The sequence below is a fragment of the Rhinolophus hipposideros genome, assembly GCF_964194185.1.
Source record: "Rhinolophus hipposideros genome assembly, chromosome: 1".
Lineage (NCBI taxonomy): Eukaryota > Metazoa > Chordata > Mammalia > Chiroptera > Rhinolophidae > Rhinolophus > Rhinolophus hipposideros.
This window is the reverse complement of record NC_138047.1, coordinates 94801153-94817229: the sequence shown is the minus strand read 5'-3', so window position 1 is coordinate 94817229 and position 16077 is coordinate 94801153. Positions and strand designations below refer to the sequence as shown.

Here is a 16077-nt window from a genome sequence, read left to right as displayed (position 1 = left end):
TCCAAGGTCTCATTTAATCCTTACAACCATTCTAGGGATGGATGTCATCATTCCTACTTTTATGTAAGAGCGCGTGGAGTCCCTTCTGCTCTGAATCGCGTGCGCGCACGCACACACACGATGGGTGAGAGTCTGTGTAGTGTTCACCTCCCAAGCCCTCCAACTTCTAGAGATGTTTTTCCGTTCCCTCCTGCAGTTAACTCGACTTCACACAAAGCATCTTTTTTAGCATCTGTTCAGCCTGACTCCTGTCATTAGATACATTCTTGTGTGTTTATAATGCACCACTGATTTGTTTCAGACTAAATCGTGGAATCTAAAAATAAAGTGATGTTGAACATATTTCTTTGCATATTAACTTTAAAGAAAAAGATTAATCTCTTAGAAATAATCAAAAATGAATGACCCACTCAGCATGTAACAGTTACCAAAAAAAAAAAAGTAAAAATTTGAAAACCTCAGATTCCCATTTTTCCTCCTTTATCTTTTCTGTATTTATTAATTTAAGTATATACTTCATAACTTTTCATTTTGAAAATTAAAATGTCTAGTGAGCCTATGGTAAACCAATGTTCTTCCCTGGGGATGCTTAAATGAAGGCCGGATTCATTTATTCTCCAAGTCAAATGCCCGCTTTCAAAAATGACATTGCAGAATTGTCCTCATCAGCCTAAGAGATGGAACAAAGAACAATACAAGTAAGACATACAGTGTTATGCATGTTGTGTTCTGAAATTTCAGCCATTTCTCCCACATATCTGTTTGTCTGTCTCCTACAGGCGAGACATCATGTGGGTCCAGAACCTTGGAAGGCATGGTTCCTTCCTGCAAGGAGCTTGCTAAGACTACTCGGGGTGAGCATTACACAGAAATGACACCACCAGATAGAAAGGGTTTATGGGGAGGAGACTGATGGGAGTGGCAAAGAGAAATTAATTCTTGCTGAAGTAAAAATCTGACTTGTCTATTTGAAAAATCATTTAAAATGTTTCCCCCTTCAACATCTCCTGACACCCATTGTCACTATTTGCTTCTTTTCCTTCTTTGGAACTTAAAAACACTCTGAGTCGTCAGCCTTGGGTGTTTGTCTTAAGCCACCAACTAGTCTTGGTGACATTATTTTATTCAATTCAGTGTTTTCCTATTACTCAGGAATAGTTACATACGCAAATAAATATACATTCTGGTTGCAACGCTAAATAATGAAGCAAACAGCAGTTTATAAAATGCAGTCATTCCATGCCACATTTCGTTCTGGAAGAGGAAAGGGCTACAGTCGACTGTGAACAATTACCAAATCGTCAATGGAATTCAATAAATGTTGTTTAAAAAAACTAATTATTTGTTACAATAACCAGCTACTACTGCCACTTTATATTTGGAGGTTTGTAAACTACTTCCATTTGAAATGTAATTGATTCCATTTTTATCATTTGTTCAAGTTTATGTGGTTGTTCTCATCCTAAGAGATGATAACATCTATTTTCAGCAAATTATACATTATAATTCCTCATTCAAAAGCTGTAACAGAAAACAAAATGCTAATTTATGCTGTAAACGAAACTACAGAATCATAATCATTCATTGTTAACATTAGGGACTAAACTGCTACTGGAAATAATAAAATTGGAGCAAAATGTGGCAGGGCTTTTTGGTTTCGAGTTTTTTCTTTGCGTCTTTTTTTGCTTGTTTTGTTTTGTTGTTACACAACTAACACACTTTCGAGTACTCTTTGAGGCAAGAGATTACAAGAGTGTTCTGTCTTCTCCCAGATATAAGCCAGACATTCTCTTTGCCCCTCAGCTATGATCTGCAGTTTTTGTATTTCAAATCTGCAGGAAGACGTAGATCAGGAGGACCCGCTAAAGACGGGAAGCATATTAGAACTGCACACCTGCCTTTCCACATTTCATTAAAGCTGCACACCTACATTTCCCTTCACATCAGCGATCACCCTTCCCCCACTCTCCCACCGGCGCCTCTCCTGGATGAATATCCCTCTGCTGCACTTTCTTGTCAAGGTGAGCCTTTCCCCATGGCTAGCTTCCCTTCCGTGTTAGGGAATACATGAAGTAAACAAACAGAAATCTACTAACTTGAACAAATCAGGTCAATTCTTATTAGCAAAAAAAAAAAAAAAATGTGGGAAGGTGGGATCTAGTACCATATTCCACACAGTGTGCTTTCCTGAAATAACTATAACATCACGTTTTCTCCTTTTCTTCTTCTTCTTCTATTTTTTTTGAACATATGATCCAAAAGAAATATTTCAATATAATTGTTACATCAAAAGTGCGAACTCTTTGAAGGGACCAAAAAGTCACACTGCCTTCTGGAGTAAATCACTTTTCTGCTGCCCTTTTATTTAATGCCGTCTGCTGTCCACGTTTGCCTCTTCACTGGCAAAGTGTGATCATTGATTTCCTATGGTCTCTCTGGAAGGTAGTTCTGCTTCCTTGATGATGACTACAAAGGGTAGGTGACCCCATTCTCATTCCAATGCAAAGCCTGCACTGTTACCTTTCCGCTAGGGCCACAGGAATGTGAAACCAGCCAGCAAGTCTTTGCCCTCCTCTTAGAGACTGTCTTGCTGTAACTACTGACATTTAATGTTTTCCCTCCCCTTCTCACCAACTGCATTTTGGAAGATCACAATATGAGGGATGAACCACTAAAAGATATTAGATCATGATGGACATAAATGTTAGGTGCATGATTCGGTACAGAAGACACCTGTTACGACATGGCCATGATAAGAAAGGTACATTTTGGACTAAATTGCAAACATAAATGTATACAGTGCAAACCCAAAGTGATATGGGTTTGCTTATAAAATGAAAGTGAGTATATATAAATATATAGATATATATGCATATATAGTTTTGATGCATCTGAATGACTATTTATAAAATTATTCTATTCACGTATCTTAAATTTGTCTTTCTTCTGTAGAATGTCATTTTACTGATACGTACATTTGCAATGAGCCCTCCACTAAATCATAATTATTTGATATTGGGAGTGGGTAATCTGAAGACCCTGCTTATCTTTCAAACTGCATCAACCATTTAAACAAACAAACAAAAAATGGTAAATTGTAACATTTAGTCCATCACCAAGGGCAAAAAAGAAAAAGCATTAGGTAGTTATAATTGATTTCACCAAAACAGAAGGCTTCACTTCATTCACCAAAGAGAATTGTATCTGGTTACATAAACAACCCGAAGAAAAAAAGATGGACATACTTGGGCAAAGGAGGTCTTCTCTATTTCATGAAGCTGGCAAATGAATGACACCAACATAAACTTGCTAGAAATGTACGTGTAGCCACATGGTATCTTTATGTTGTACTGGAAAGTAGAGTGTAGAGAGTAAGAGTAAGCCAGCATTCTGGGCTCTGTAACTAGACTGCCTGGAGGATATGCCAGTCTTGCCTCTGACTAATGCTGAGATCTTAGGAGAGGTCCTTCACTGTGCCTTATTTTCCTCATCTATGAAATGGGAATAATAATAAAAGTACCTACCTCATATGTTGTCATGGAGATTAAATGAGTCAAAAATATGTAAAGTGTTTCAAACAGCATTAATCAATGGTAGCTACTGTCTCTGCTCTTTGGTTCCCAAGCTTTAGGTTCACCGAATTTTATAAAGAAAAGCAAACAGTATTTTTTAACCAGTGCTTTAAGGAAGCTAGCCTTACTGGACGACCTCCAACAAATCCAAGTTATTACAAGCCTCTTGTATTTTTCTCTCTACCTAGGAGAAATCCAATGTTGGGGAAACTGGGATTAGGTGAGCTTGATACATAGGGTGCAGAGGGTGCCAAAAAAATGTATACACATTTTAAGAAAGGAAAAATCTGTATTAAAATTACACTGATAGTAACCACTGTGAGCACCTCTTGTAATTGCAGAAATCAAATGTGACTTGTATTCATCTTTTGTTATTGGTATATATTGAGTATTGGTATATATTGGTATATATTGATTGGTATATATTGAGTATATTGAGTATTACAATTTTAATACAGTTTTTTTCCTTTCTTAAAATGTGTAGACATTTTTTGGCACCCTCGTATAGGTGGATTTGTAAAATGTATTTTAAGGCAAATATATAGAAATACATCTAAAAACTATTTTGCAGTTCATAATACATTTTCAGGAAAATAAAAATGTGTACAATGTATAGAAGCCCAGTTTATATATTTTGAACTTTGAGATATTAGCTTTCTAACAACTTTGTAAATGAAATGGAGGACATTCCCATGTCTCGGTTCATCTCTATGGATCCAAACATTGTTACCACTTTAAGAATTATGAAATACCCAGAAAAGAGGAAAAAATATTAAATTCCTTATAGTTCTTAGACTGGATGGAAAAAGCGTGTTCCTCAGTGGGTTGCTTTCTGCTTTGGCTATCTATATTCATATAAGTAGTACCAAGGCAAAAAACAAAAAAACAAAAACAAAAAACGGCAGTCAGCAGAAGCTTTCAACAACTTACCCACATCCATTAATGTTTCTGCATTGAAACTTCTATCCTGCTTGAAAAGATAGAGTACAAAGAATTACAGGTACTAGCTAACAAAAGTCCAGGGTTGAATTCAAAACAGACACTGCTTACTCTAAGAAGATAGTGTGTCTCCTTAACAAGGATGCCATTTTATATCTGTTGTCTGGCAATTTTGATGGTGTGGCAGGGGTTTGGGGGGAGAAAGAGAAGTGAAAAAACATAGTCAAGTCTGTTGGTAACCTCTTCACAAACTCAGGTTCAGCTACCCAATAACCAAACAACTGGTCAATCGGGTGCATAGTCAGATGTCTGGCCTCATGGACACCCAAGCAGTCAGCTAATTGGCTCCATTTTTCACTTTCAATTGATTGATTCAATATCATACAGACCTGGCCTGCTTCGATTTGGGCTTACATAGTGACAAGTAATAAGGTGACCTAGGCCCAAATTGCAAGCAATAATAACCCCTCTGCGGTCAGTTTCACGATGGAGACAGAAAGCTTAAAGAACTACCGGAGGGACTGGTGGGTTGAAAAGCACAGCATAGAAAGATAAAGCTGGGGTTTGGAAGCTTGCACTACTGCCATCCCTAGGCGTGAAACTGTAAATTAAAGAATGGTCTGTTGTCTGCTGCACTGAGCCAAATCAGAGACATTTCACATACACACTTTAATTGGGGTTTTCATTCTAATTGAAGAAATAAATTCCACCTAAGCAGATGCTTCCCCCCCAACTCTCACTATATGGTATGTTTTGCACATTGGCAAGTGGGTGCAAAATATCTGCAACATGGTCTACTCAGATATAAGATGGAATTTCCCAGCTTTTAAATGGTAACAGATGTAGTTTCAGCTCTAATACACATTGGGCTCTCTCCCAAAAATCACCCCAACCCCCCTCCACCACCAGCTTTAATAACAAAACGTCACAGAAGAACTAAAAATCTTCCAGTCAACAATGATTCATGATTGGGCTTTTGGTTTTGTTTTTGTTTTGTGTTAGTAATGAATAAATAAATGCCCAGTTCCCAAATGTCCTGGTCTCTCTATAAAGAACCCCTACCTTCATTATTTTTTTCGCTTGCTTGTTTATAACCAGAGGTGTCATAATCAGGTTTCTTGTGAAAATGAAAGTAATCAAAAATGCCTTGTGATTCCAGGAAAAGAGCTTCTTAGGGAGACATGCCTGCCTGCTATTGATGTTGTAAAAAGGCTCCTTTTACATGGTATTAGATGTTGAGAGCACATCATATTGATCTAGAAATAAAAAGCTTGATTTTTTTTTTTAGTCCAAGCAACCCTTACCTTCATAAGCACTTTATACACTAGGAAGAGGGTTTTATTTTTAATTGAGGTAAACAAATGATATTTGAAGAGCATTGCTATTTTTAGGGAACAGAGAATTTGTAAGCTTTTTGGCAGCAATTCAGGTAAAAATCATGAATAAGTCTCACTCTTTCAAATTTGGCGCAGACCTCGCTCTAACAGCCCTGCCCAGAGTCCAAGATGAGAGTTAAAGTGTTGTCTTTGTTTTATTTTTTTTTTCTCTCTGTAGAAACAGTTAGGAGTACGTTCCTCAGCCATTTCAGCTCAAACGCTGAAAATGCAAACTGGGGATGAATAAGAACCTAGGTCCTTATGCACACCCATTCTTCATCCCTGAAAATGGTGAAGTGGCTGCGTAGGAAACCGCAAATCCTGGAGAAACGCACAGCCTGGCCGCATTTACCCCCAGATATCAAAGCTTCAGTAGGGCTTGGAGGCACCTTCCTCTAACGACGTACCTCGCTCATTTGTTTCTGTACTTTATCTTAAAGTTCATACCGCACCACTGGAAGAAGAAATCAATATTTCAAATGATCTCCCTTTCCCCGCCCCCACCCCCACATAATTCCACTGCACTAAGTGTAGCACAGCACCCAGTACCAGCCCGAAAGCTAATCGTCCTCCACAGAGCAGCGCCAGCTGCTTTATCAGAAATTCTTTCCGATTTTCTTAGCAACATGAGTCTCCCTTTCTAGAAGCAAGATCTTGCCTTTTGGGAAAATGCTTTTCCAAACCAAGTTTAACTAACTTTACCCGAAGGAACCGATAGTTTTCTTTTTAAACCGCCACCTCCACCCCCTGCTCTGGTTCTCTCCTTCCTTGACTCCAACCTGGCCCCACACCCCTCCTTCTCGCCCACCTCCTTTGGTTTCCAAGGAGTTTGCACGTGATTGCCAGTCTTGCAAAATCCGGCCGCAGCCCTTCGCTTTTAAATGCTCTAAATGACTTGTTTCCTATCTCATCAAAGATGTTGCCAACCCTCCCATCGCTGGAAAGCTGTATCACTGCGCGCTTCCTCACACCCGAGTCTCCTTTCTGTCTTCCCTCCGAGGAAAACAAAGTGCCCGAGTTGCACGGCCCCGAGGTGCAGGTCGGGGGTACGCGCTGGGAAACTTATCCTAAGGCATCTGACTCCAGGACTGGGGGGCTCGGGGCTGCCGAGGAATCCTGAATCCCAGCTGGGCTTTGTGCCGGGTGCGTGGGGTCAATCAAGCCTTTTCTACGGGTCTCGGTCTTTAAACGCAAGCTGGAGTCGGTTTCTGACTCATCGACAATCACATACACACACACACTCACACACACACGTGCACGGACGAACACACACACACACACACACACACACACACACACACAGGTGTGCGGACGCTCCTGGAGAGCTGGAGTTTGCTGAACCGGAGGGGTCCGTGGCTCTCGGCAATCCCGAGCCAGCGCGCGGAGGCGTGGAGAGCACCCGGGCCCCGCCAGACAAGGCAAGGTGGCCTGAAGGAAGCTCCGGGTAGCGGCCACGGGCAGCCGGAACATCCCCTGAGCCCCCCAACTCCAGCGGCAGCACGACCACCCCGGCAGTTCCTGCAAGTTTCTACTAACAGCCGGGCCTCCCCTTTCCTGGCTGCCCCTCCTGGAACCCCCATTTCACGTGGCTGGGCCGCCCTCCCAACCCCACCCGGAGTTCTGCGCCCCCAGAGCTGCCGGCACGTTTCCCGGGAGCAGCCCAGACGCCCCCACCCGTGGCGGCGGCCCGGCGGTCTGGCCGGAGCTCGCCGCCGTCTCCCGCTGCTCCAGCCACGGCGACAGAAGCCTCTCCCAGGCTCTCTTATGTATTATTCACTGGGAGGGCCACCGCGCTTTATGGAGAGCTAACGCCAGAAAGGCCAGATCTTCGCCCGGCAACTACTAGTTTGGCGATTTTCCGTTTTTTGGAAACTGGGGGTGATGCGGCGACAGCGGAGCACATTTTTCGGTTGTTTCGCTCGGAGGTTGGTTTTTTTACCGCGAGCTCACAGGAGCGCGTTGCGCCCCGGGCCCGGGAGGGAGCGCGCCAGAGCTGGCGAGTGTGGCGGGCAGCCCCGCAAGCGGCGAGCCTGGCAGGAGGGCCAGGGAGAAGAGACACTGTGGCAGCAGGGCGAGCCGGGCCAAATGGAGCTCTTTTCCTAGTCACCCGCCGCCGGCCCACACCGTCCCCGCACACACACACCCGGCGCGCGCTTCGTGGGCCTGGGAATCCCCGGTGCCCCGGACAGCCCCCTGAGTTGCTGTGCCTTTCACCATTGCTCCTTCACCTCGCCTCTAGCCCGAACTTTCCCCAGTCTGGACACACACACACACACACACACACACACACACACACACCTCCTCCCTCGACTCCAGCTCCACTTCGCCGTGTAGTTTGGGGATGATAGATGCCTGTAGACTTTCACCAAACAAGCGGTGGGGGCAGCAGACTACAACAGTTATTTAATTAAAAGGCATTTTCCTCTCTCGCTCTGGCTCCCAGAATAGCTTTTGCACCCCTAGACCCTGAGCACACGCCTGCCTCGCCAGGTTGTCAGAAGCCCGCTAACACCCATCTGCTTCCACGCCCCCCCCCTCCGGCGTCTACCCCCAGCTCCCCCGCCCTCACACCAACAAGCACACCTAGAGGCCGGCGGTGAGGAGCGTCGAGGGCACGATGCAGCCAGACTGCATTGCACAGTCATCAAAGTTAAGTGTGTTTGTGGGGTGCTTGTGCGCGCTGGGGGAGGAGAGGGGTCATGGGCACCGGGGCATTCACTCTGCCCTCCCCCCTCCACGGGGTCAGAGGACGCCTCCACTTGAGATTGCAGCCATTTTAGGGAAAGAGGTGGCTCGGGGCCCCAGGGGGAGTGGAGGAGGAAGAGCACGTCGCGGGGGACTCGCAGCTCCGCAGCCTCTCCGCGCAACTGGAGGGCCGGCAGGCGCCCGGCGCACAGGGGCGCGGCGCCCGCGGCGACTTGGGGAAGGTTGCGCTCGAGTTCCCAGGTTTTGCCGAGAGTTGTTCGGGGTAATGTGCGGGCTCCAGCCTCTTTCCGGGTTCCCGCTGGGCTGGGAGGTGTGTGGTGGGGGAGGTGTGGATGGCAGATTGGGCACGGGAGGGACGCGACAGACCCTGGAGACGGGAGAGCTAGTGCTGGGGGAAGGGGGCACCTCCTCTCACCGGCTGGCACTGACCCAGACAGTGCGACCCACTTGGCCCCCCAGCCTCCCCACCCCCTCCCGAACCTCTGCCTCCCGCCGAGTGCCAAGTGAGCGCGCGGCGGGGGGCGCGGGGCGCGACGCCGCCCGGCACCGAGCCACCCCTTACCTGGCTGGAAGGGGTTTCCCAGGAGGAGCCGTAGTTGTAAAAGAAGGAAGAGAAGAAGGTATCTTCCGACAGCCCGCAGCCCGCCATGCTCTGGATACAAATAAAATGAGGAAAGGGGGGGAAAAGGCACACACAAAAAAGCAACCCAAAATTTTCAAAATCAAATTAAACCAATAAGCGAAGAAGAAATTCTCTTGAAAATAAAGAAAAGGAGGGGGAAGGGAACGGAAACTCTCGGTGCTGCTGCCTCTCCGGCGGAGACAGGATGCTCGGGCTGCCGCCGCTGCCGCTGCCGCTGCCGCCTTCTCAAGACGGTACCTAGAGAGGTTCGTCCTGACTTGGGCAGCCGCCGCCGCCGCCTGTGCCGGCTGCGTGTGTGCGCGCGCGTGTGTGTGCGTGTGCGTGTGTGTGGTGTGTGCGCGCAGAGCGAGAGACCGCAGGGGAAGCGAGCGGGCGAGAGAATGAGCAAGCCGGGATGGAGGGCGCAGAGGCAGAGGGGACGGGCGTGTGCGCGCGGGGGTGCGTGCGTGTGCGTGTGTGTGTGTGTGTGTGTGTGTGTGTGTGTGTGTGTGTGCGCGCGCGCGCCCTCGCGCGCGCGCGGCTGGGTGTGCGTCTGTTTGGGGAGCTCACCGGAGAGCCAGGGCCGTCACGTGGGCGCGCTGACTCCGCCGGCTGCCGGGGACAGCCTGTACTACAGCCCCGGCCACTAAATCAGCCCGCACCGCCAGACCTTTGCAGCCCCCTGGCTGCAGGCCGCCCTCCCCGCCAGGCTTTGCGCGCTCAGGACTGCAGGGGGCGTGGGTGCGGCGGCGGGCAGGTGGGCAGGTGCGCAGGGGGTCGCCCTAAGCCCCTGCAGGGGAAAAGACGCCCGCGGAGACGCACAGGTCCTGCGTTACGCCACGCACCCTCCTGACAAGCCTTCCTCCCACCCTCTTGGAAGATTTTTTTTCCTAATTCCTAAAATTGCTTTCCCGAGCAGAGGCCCCGCTTCCAGCCACGGAGATGATTTTCACACAGTTGCTACGTTTTGATTTTCTTTCTCTCCCGGTGCCCCTGGTCCCGCGCGCGCACGCGGGCGCGCACGCGCGCGGGCATCCACGCAGGCACATCACACCCGTGGCCGCCGCCTCCCATCCCAAATGCAAACCCACTTCCTTTTGCCAGTTGCTGTAGTTAAGCTAAAGTCAATGCTACATCAAACTAGGCTAGGCGGAGCGAACTGGAAAGTGGATTTAGGGGACAACACTGCCCCAGCAGGAAGAAAGGCTCTAGTTTGGCATTCTGTTGATTTAACAGTTACAAATGCAAACGGATTTTGTAGCTTCTGTACGAAAACTCAGGCCCTTGAGTCACAATTCTTTTAATGAAGCTATTCTATTAAGTCTATTGCATGTTATAAAATGTAAACAGATATAATTACACACACACGATGGTATTTTAGGACCAAACCTCTCAGTCTTAATAAATGAGTAGCTGAAAGTTTGTTTTTCTGCAAAAAACCCATCCCTTCACTGCTCCCCCCAACTCTTTATACAGATATTTATAGTTAGCAAAATTCAAAGGAAAATTGGCATGTCTGTGTAAGATGCTCTTACAAGTATTTAAATCCTCGCAAAAAAAAAACCACCTTGAAACAACCTGTTATAGGCAATTTGTATTGTTTTCTTTTTGTATCCTTTTTCCAAATGCTGTTCCTTTTTATTCAAACCAATTGTGTTTTTCCAAGAGTTCACACTTCCTCTTGTAAATTCCCCACTTGAGGTCGAAATCCTCTGTGCAATAAACATTTCCACAGCAACCCAGTGATGTCACAAACATCGGCTCATGATTTCAGAGGGGAAATAAAGCAGGAGAAAAGGATCTCTCTAGACAGACAGCTTCTGTTTTCTTGCAAGTAGCATTGCTTCTAGTAGAGATTCAGGAAACCTTAGATTTCTGGCTTAAATACCTGTTTTCTTTTTCTGAGATTGACTTATTTTTTCAACATACGTCAAATGATCTTTTTTTTAAAAAAAAATAAGTCTTCATCTTTTTTGGGTTTGTGAAGAATGGTGTTTCAAAACAGTGGTCCCTAACTGTACTAGCTACTGTCGATTTTAATAAAGGAAAAAATGATTTTTTTTTCCTAAAAATGATATCAGAAAGAACATTGAGAGATGAAATTCAACGTTACTAACTTCAGACCCAAATAATGCTGACTGACCTGGCTTGAAAAAAATACAATAGTTTTTAAGAAGTATCAGACTCACAGAAATTCTATTCGGTTTTTGAAGTTAGTGCTGATCTCACCAATACTGCATAGAGGGGCTTTTCCTCCATCGTTCCTTCTATTGTTTCCTGTGTTTCCAGGCTGAGAGGAAAAGGGACACATTCTTCATGCTGCCCCCCATTTTAATCCCCCTGCAGTCCCTCTCCTATAAATATTAAATGTCAAGGGACTCAAAAATATAAAATTAGGCCCAACACCTGGGGTTTCTTAGGCTTCCCGTCTAAATAAAGTACTTTAGATAATATTTATACAGAGCACTACTAATTTAGTTGTAAAGTGCTTGTCATATATATTTTAGGTCAAGTTAACATTCTGTTCCTGTAGCCACCTGGTTTCAGCTCAGGTCCCACTTCTACTCCCCTTCCTGTTTGTTGAATGAATGGATTTATTTCTCACCACGATCCTGGAAGAATCAGGACTCTTTATCCTTATTTCATAAATGTGAACCCTGAACCTGGAAACAGGTTCAGGGATGCTAAATAATCTGCCCCACCTCCCCAGCTACAAAGTAGAAGGAATTGAACCCAAACCTGTGACCCACCTACCTCTCTCAACCAGATCTAACTGAGCCTAACATTGTACTGCTCTTATCTGACCATTTCACATCCCCCCAAGAACAGAGCCAGTGGTTCTACTCTCTTAACTGCCAAAATTGGTGATAAGTGTACCTTTGTGAGATGTGTTCATTTAAACATGAATAGCATGTTTACTAGCTCATCTTTTCTTCAAGAGGACCCTGTGAGGAAGGTATTATATGTGTGTTCTATAGATGAGGAACCTGAGGTTTAGGGAGAGACCCTCGCCCAACTCCCCATCCTTCCCACAGCTAGCAAGTGGCAGAGCTGGGTATTGAACCAAAGACTTCTGGCTTTGACTTCTCTTTCCCTGAAAGTTATTCTGTCCCACCTCCAAACACCTGTATCCACTGAGCAGGTCCAAGGCCCACACAGACATCCAGTGAAGGAGAGGCAGGAACAGGTGGAAAGAATCTCCTCTGAGCAACAAATGGGCACATTTGTATCAGTGACATCTGGCCTCCAGCCACAAAACTTCGGCTCCTCTCAAATCTCCAGTTCTCTCTTTCTCAAACAGGGAAGGCCCAAAGAGAGCTACCTGGATAACTTCTGATAAAATGCCTCCCTCTTTGCCCAGATTGCCCCTCTCCCAGGCAGCCCTTCCACGCTGAAAGAATTCTTCCCCGGTAGCTTTGCTCACCTGGCATCAGCGCAGTAACACGGAGGGTTATTTGCTCGGTTCTCAACAACATAAAAACAAGCCACACCCCTCTCCACCCCCACGGGGGGCTCAGAACAGATGGAGACAACCCCTTGGGAAACAGGGAGCCACAAGCTCATTGAGAAAAGATCACGCCAGCCACCTTGCCAGCTCCTTGCTGTACAGTATTCAGAAGTTTGAAGATGGAAACACAAAACAGACAGCTTTTGATTTCCAAATCCTCTGTGGTTGGTTTGCTCAAGGCAAACCAAACTTTCTTCTGCGTGCTTTCCCCTGTCATAGTGCCAAGTCACGATTTGTCACACTTGAAAATGTGTGATTTGTTGAATTGAATCATTCCATTAATGAGAAAATCCATCTTTATTCAGAAACACTTTCCCCCCAAGAAATAAGTTTTGCATTAATTTCATATTGGAAATTGGTTGGTAGTCCAAATGATACTGGGGTGTTTTCCTTGTTTATAAATGACGTGCATTAACACACTCATACCACTAGGGTATCATTTAGTGAATGGCTGCTCCGCTCTGCAGATGCGAGAGGCCAAATTGCTGTGGATGTGGGTAAAAAATGATCGTTTTGGCAAACACTGCAGATGGGAAGCAGATGTAATGTACAGAGGAAGTTTGATTGCATTCAGTCTCCTTCCTTTATTAAAATAAAGTCTGCTAATTTGTCTTATTTAAAAAAGCCCTCTGAATACAAACTCATGGTTAATCCCAGGCAAAGTGAAAACCAGTTTCATTCCTGGCTTCAAGGAGTTTACAGTCTTCAGCCAATGTTGTTTGGTCTACCAGTTTTTATAGCTGCCAATTTTTCTAGGTAATTGTTTAAAATTTTACATTCTCTCATCAAAATTATAAATACCCTGGGGAAGGATTAAAGTTAAGAAGTAGTGAGATGAGGAAAAATCTAGAGGGGAGAGGAATGGTGTAACAAACAAGGAAGATCCCTTGTGAAACAAGGGCATGAAAAAGGAGGCAGCAGTTAATGCAAAAAGGAGCTAAGGCAGAAAATGGATCTCAAAATCATTATGACAATAATAATAACGAACATTTATTGAATGCTTATAATAAACCAGGCATGATATTCAGCACAGTCTACTTTGGGCTTCCCTGAGATAAGGATTGGAGTGCAAGTTATTTATTTGGGAGATCCTAGAACACAGGTAAGGAAGTAGGGGGAGTGATATAAAGAAGTGAAGGAATCATGAAAAGGTACAGCTGTGGGCAGCCAGAGCTGAGTCCTACTTGGGAACCACTGGGAGGAAGTAGAGAACACACATTTCAGAGTGTCTCCATTCGAGGGGCGAGGGGTCTGGGCTACTGATCCTCTAACTCCTTAGCTGAAGGTTGCCCCCAGGTGTTGTTAATGTCTCAGCATGAGCAACTCGTGGCAAGCATGAACAAAGCAGGGTCTGACAGCCAGAGAAAGTTCTCAGGCGAGGGGCTGCAGAGGCTGACTTTAGAATCTGGGGCCACATATATGGTAAGGGCTGTGGGGATGGGGAGGGCACCAAGAGCACCTGCTACCCAAACATTAACCCATCTCATTTTACAAAAACTTTATGAAGTGGGAACTGTTACATTTCTACTTTTTCCCTAGAGAACATAGTCTAGGAGAGCAAGAAGTGGCATCTGTTGTTTTTAACCTGTTAGCATCAGTTCCCTCTTCTGGCTACAGTCCCCTCCTGCCTTTTCCTTTGAGAATCATTCCCTCCCCTGTCTTAGTGATCTGACCTAACTCCCTCACTCCAGGGATGGACAGGTGACCCATGATTCCTGATATGAGCTCTACCGCAGATTTTTCCTGGAGCTAGGAGGCATGAGGTGTGCTCTTCCTTCCTGGGAAAGCAAAGCTGGGAGGATATAAGCCTGGAGCTCTTCCGGGCCATGTTACTGCCACGAGAATGATCCCAACTGCCTCAGAATGAAGCCTGCCCAGAGAAAAACCAGACTGAAAAGCCAGCCCTGAGAGGAAGCACCACAGATTCATGACTTACATCTTTTGAACAACTGGATCCAGCCCAACCTGAACCTAGACACCTCCCTGGACTTTCCAAGTGCCTAAGCCAATAAACTCCTCATTAATTATAAGCCAGTTTGAGCTTAGTTCATAGAAGTTATGCATTGGCCAAGATCACACATTAACCTACATGATTGTGGAGGTAGGAAATACTCAAGCCCAAGAAACCCTATTTCCCTATAGCACTATGGCACGTGTTCTTCTTAATCATCGTGCTCCAAGTAGCAGTTAGCATCTGCCCCAGGACAGAGCACAGAGCCACATCTTCCTTCTCATTGCCTGGCCCTCACTTTGAGCCTCTTTCCTTCCAGAAGTCGCTACCAACATGTTTAAGAGAATAGTGGACGGGGTGCATCTCGGCTTTATTTGAATTACTTGTTCCATCAAGTCATTAAAAGTGAGGCTAGGTCTTATTGATGGCCACTTGAAGAGAGATTGGAGGGGAAGTGACAGAAAGTTTAAAAAAAAAAATAGAGAATTAAGAACTTCAGTTTTTTGAGGTCCAAGATGGTGGAGTAGATAAACACTGTGCCTGCTTCCTTCTGTGAACACATTAAAATCACAACTAACTTATAGAACAGTTAACCTGGAGGACCATCTGAAGCTTGGCTGAACAGAAGTTTTATAACAAAAGATGTAAAGAAAAAGCCACGTGGAGACTGGCAGGTGGGGCAGAGACGTGAATTGGGCTGGTCCCAAGCTCCCATGCGGAGGTTGAAAATAAGGAGGGATACCTCAGCCTTGGAGGTTCCCTCTGGAGGAGCAAAGGACCCCAGCCTGATTCCAGGCTCCCCAGCCTGGCATATTGGTGCCCGGAAGAGGGGCCACCACAATATCTGACTGTGAAAAACAGTGGGGATTCCCACTATCCAGGTGGGACAGAAGGCTGCAGAAAACCCATACATCCTCTTAAACGGCCCACACACAGACTCACTCACTTGCAGACACTCACCTTGGGCTCCAGCGGTGGGACAATGACTGAGGGGTGTCAAGAGCACATGGGGAACAGACTGAGGTGTGTGGCTTCAAGGTCAGGGCTGGAGGACAGTCACCATTTTCCCTGTGTGGAGTCCTCCGGTAAAGCCTGGCAGGTGGAAGCCATCTTTAATGTGTTGAGCCCGCCCCCTACTCTTACAGCCAAATCTGAATCTGATTTGAGCTCTGGAGCTCTGCCTTACTGACTAACTGGGTCCCTGCCCCACCCAATTCCCCCAACACTGGAGGCACTTTCTCATCAAGCAGCCAGCCCCGCCCTCATTGCACTCTCTCTTGAAAACTATCAGAATCCATGGGCCCCAGGTGGGCGATGACTGGCATCCGTGTGTTCTGAGACTTTTCCTGATTAGCTCCACACTCCATGCTGGCACCAAATTAGAATCTACATTAACCTGCTAA

The 16077-nt window shown here is 45.8% G+C and overlaps 1 protein-coding gene across 4 annotated transcripts in view; it reads right to left on the bottom strand.

The window, feature by feature from the left end:
- PPARGC1A (PPARG coactivator 1 alpha) overlaps window positions 1–9586 on the bottom strand; it is a 626509-nt gene extending 616923 nt beyond the window's left edge. For 2 of the 4 annotated variants that reach the window (XM_081048191.1, XM_081048194.1), the window contains exon 1: window positions 9156–9586. The gene's annotated coding sequence lies outside the window, so the exon portion shown is untranslated. Of the gene's footprint in view, window positions 1–4502; window positions 4523–9155 lie in introns of those variants that run through there. The other 2 variants (XM_081048184.1, XM_081048193.1) reach the window with 2 other exon arrangements.
- Window positions 9587–16077: the final 6491 nt, after the last annotated feature.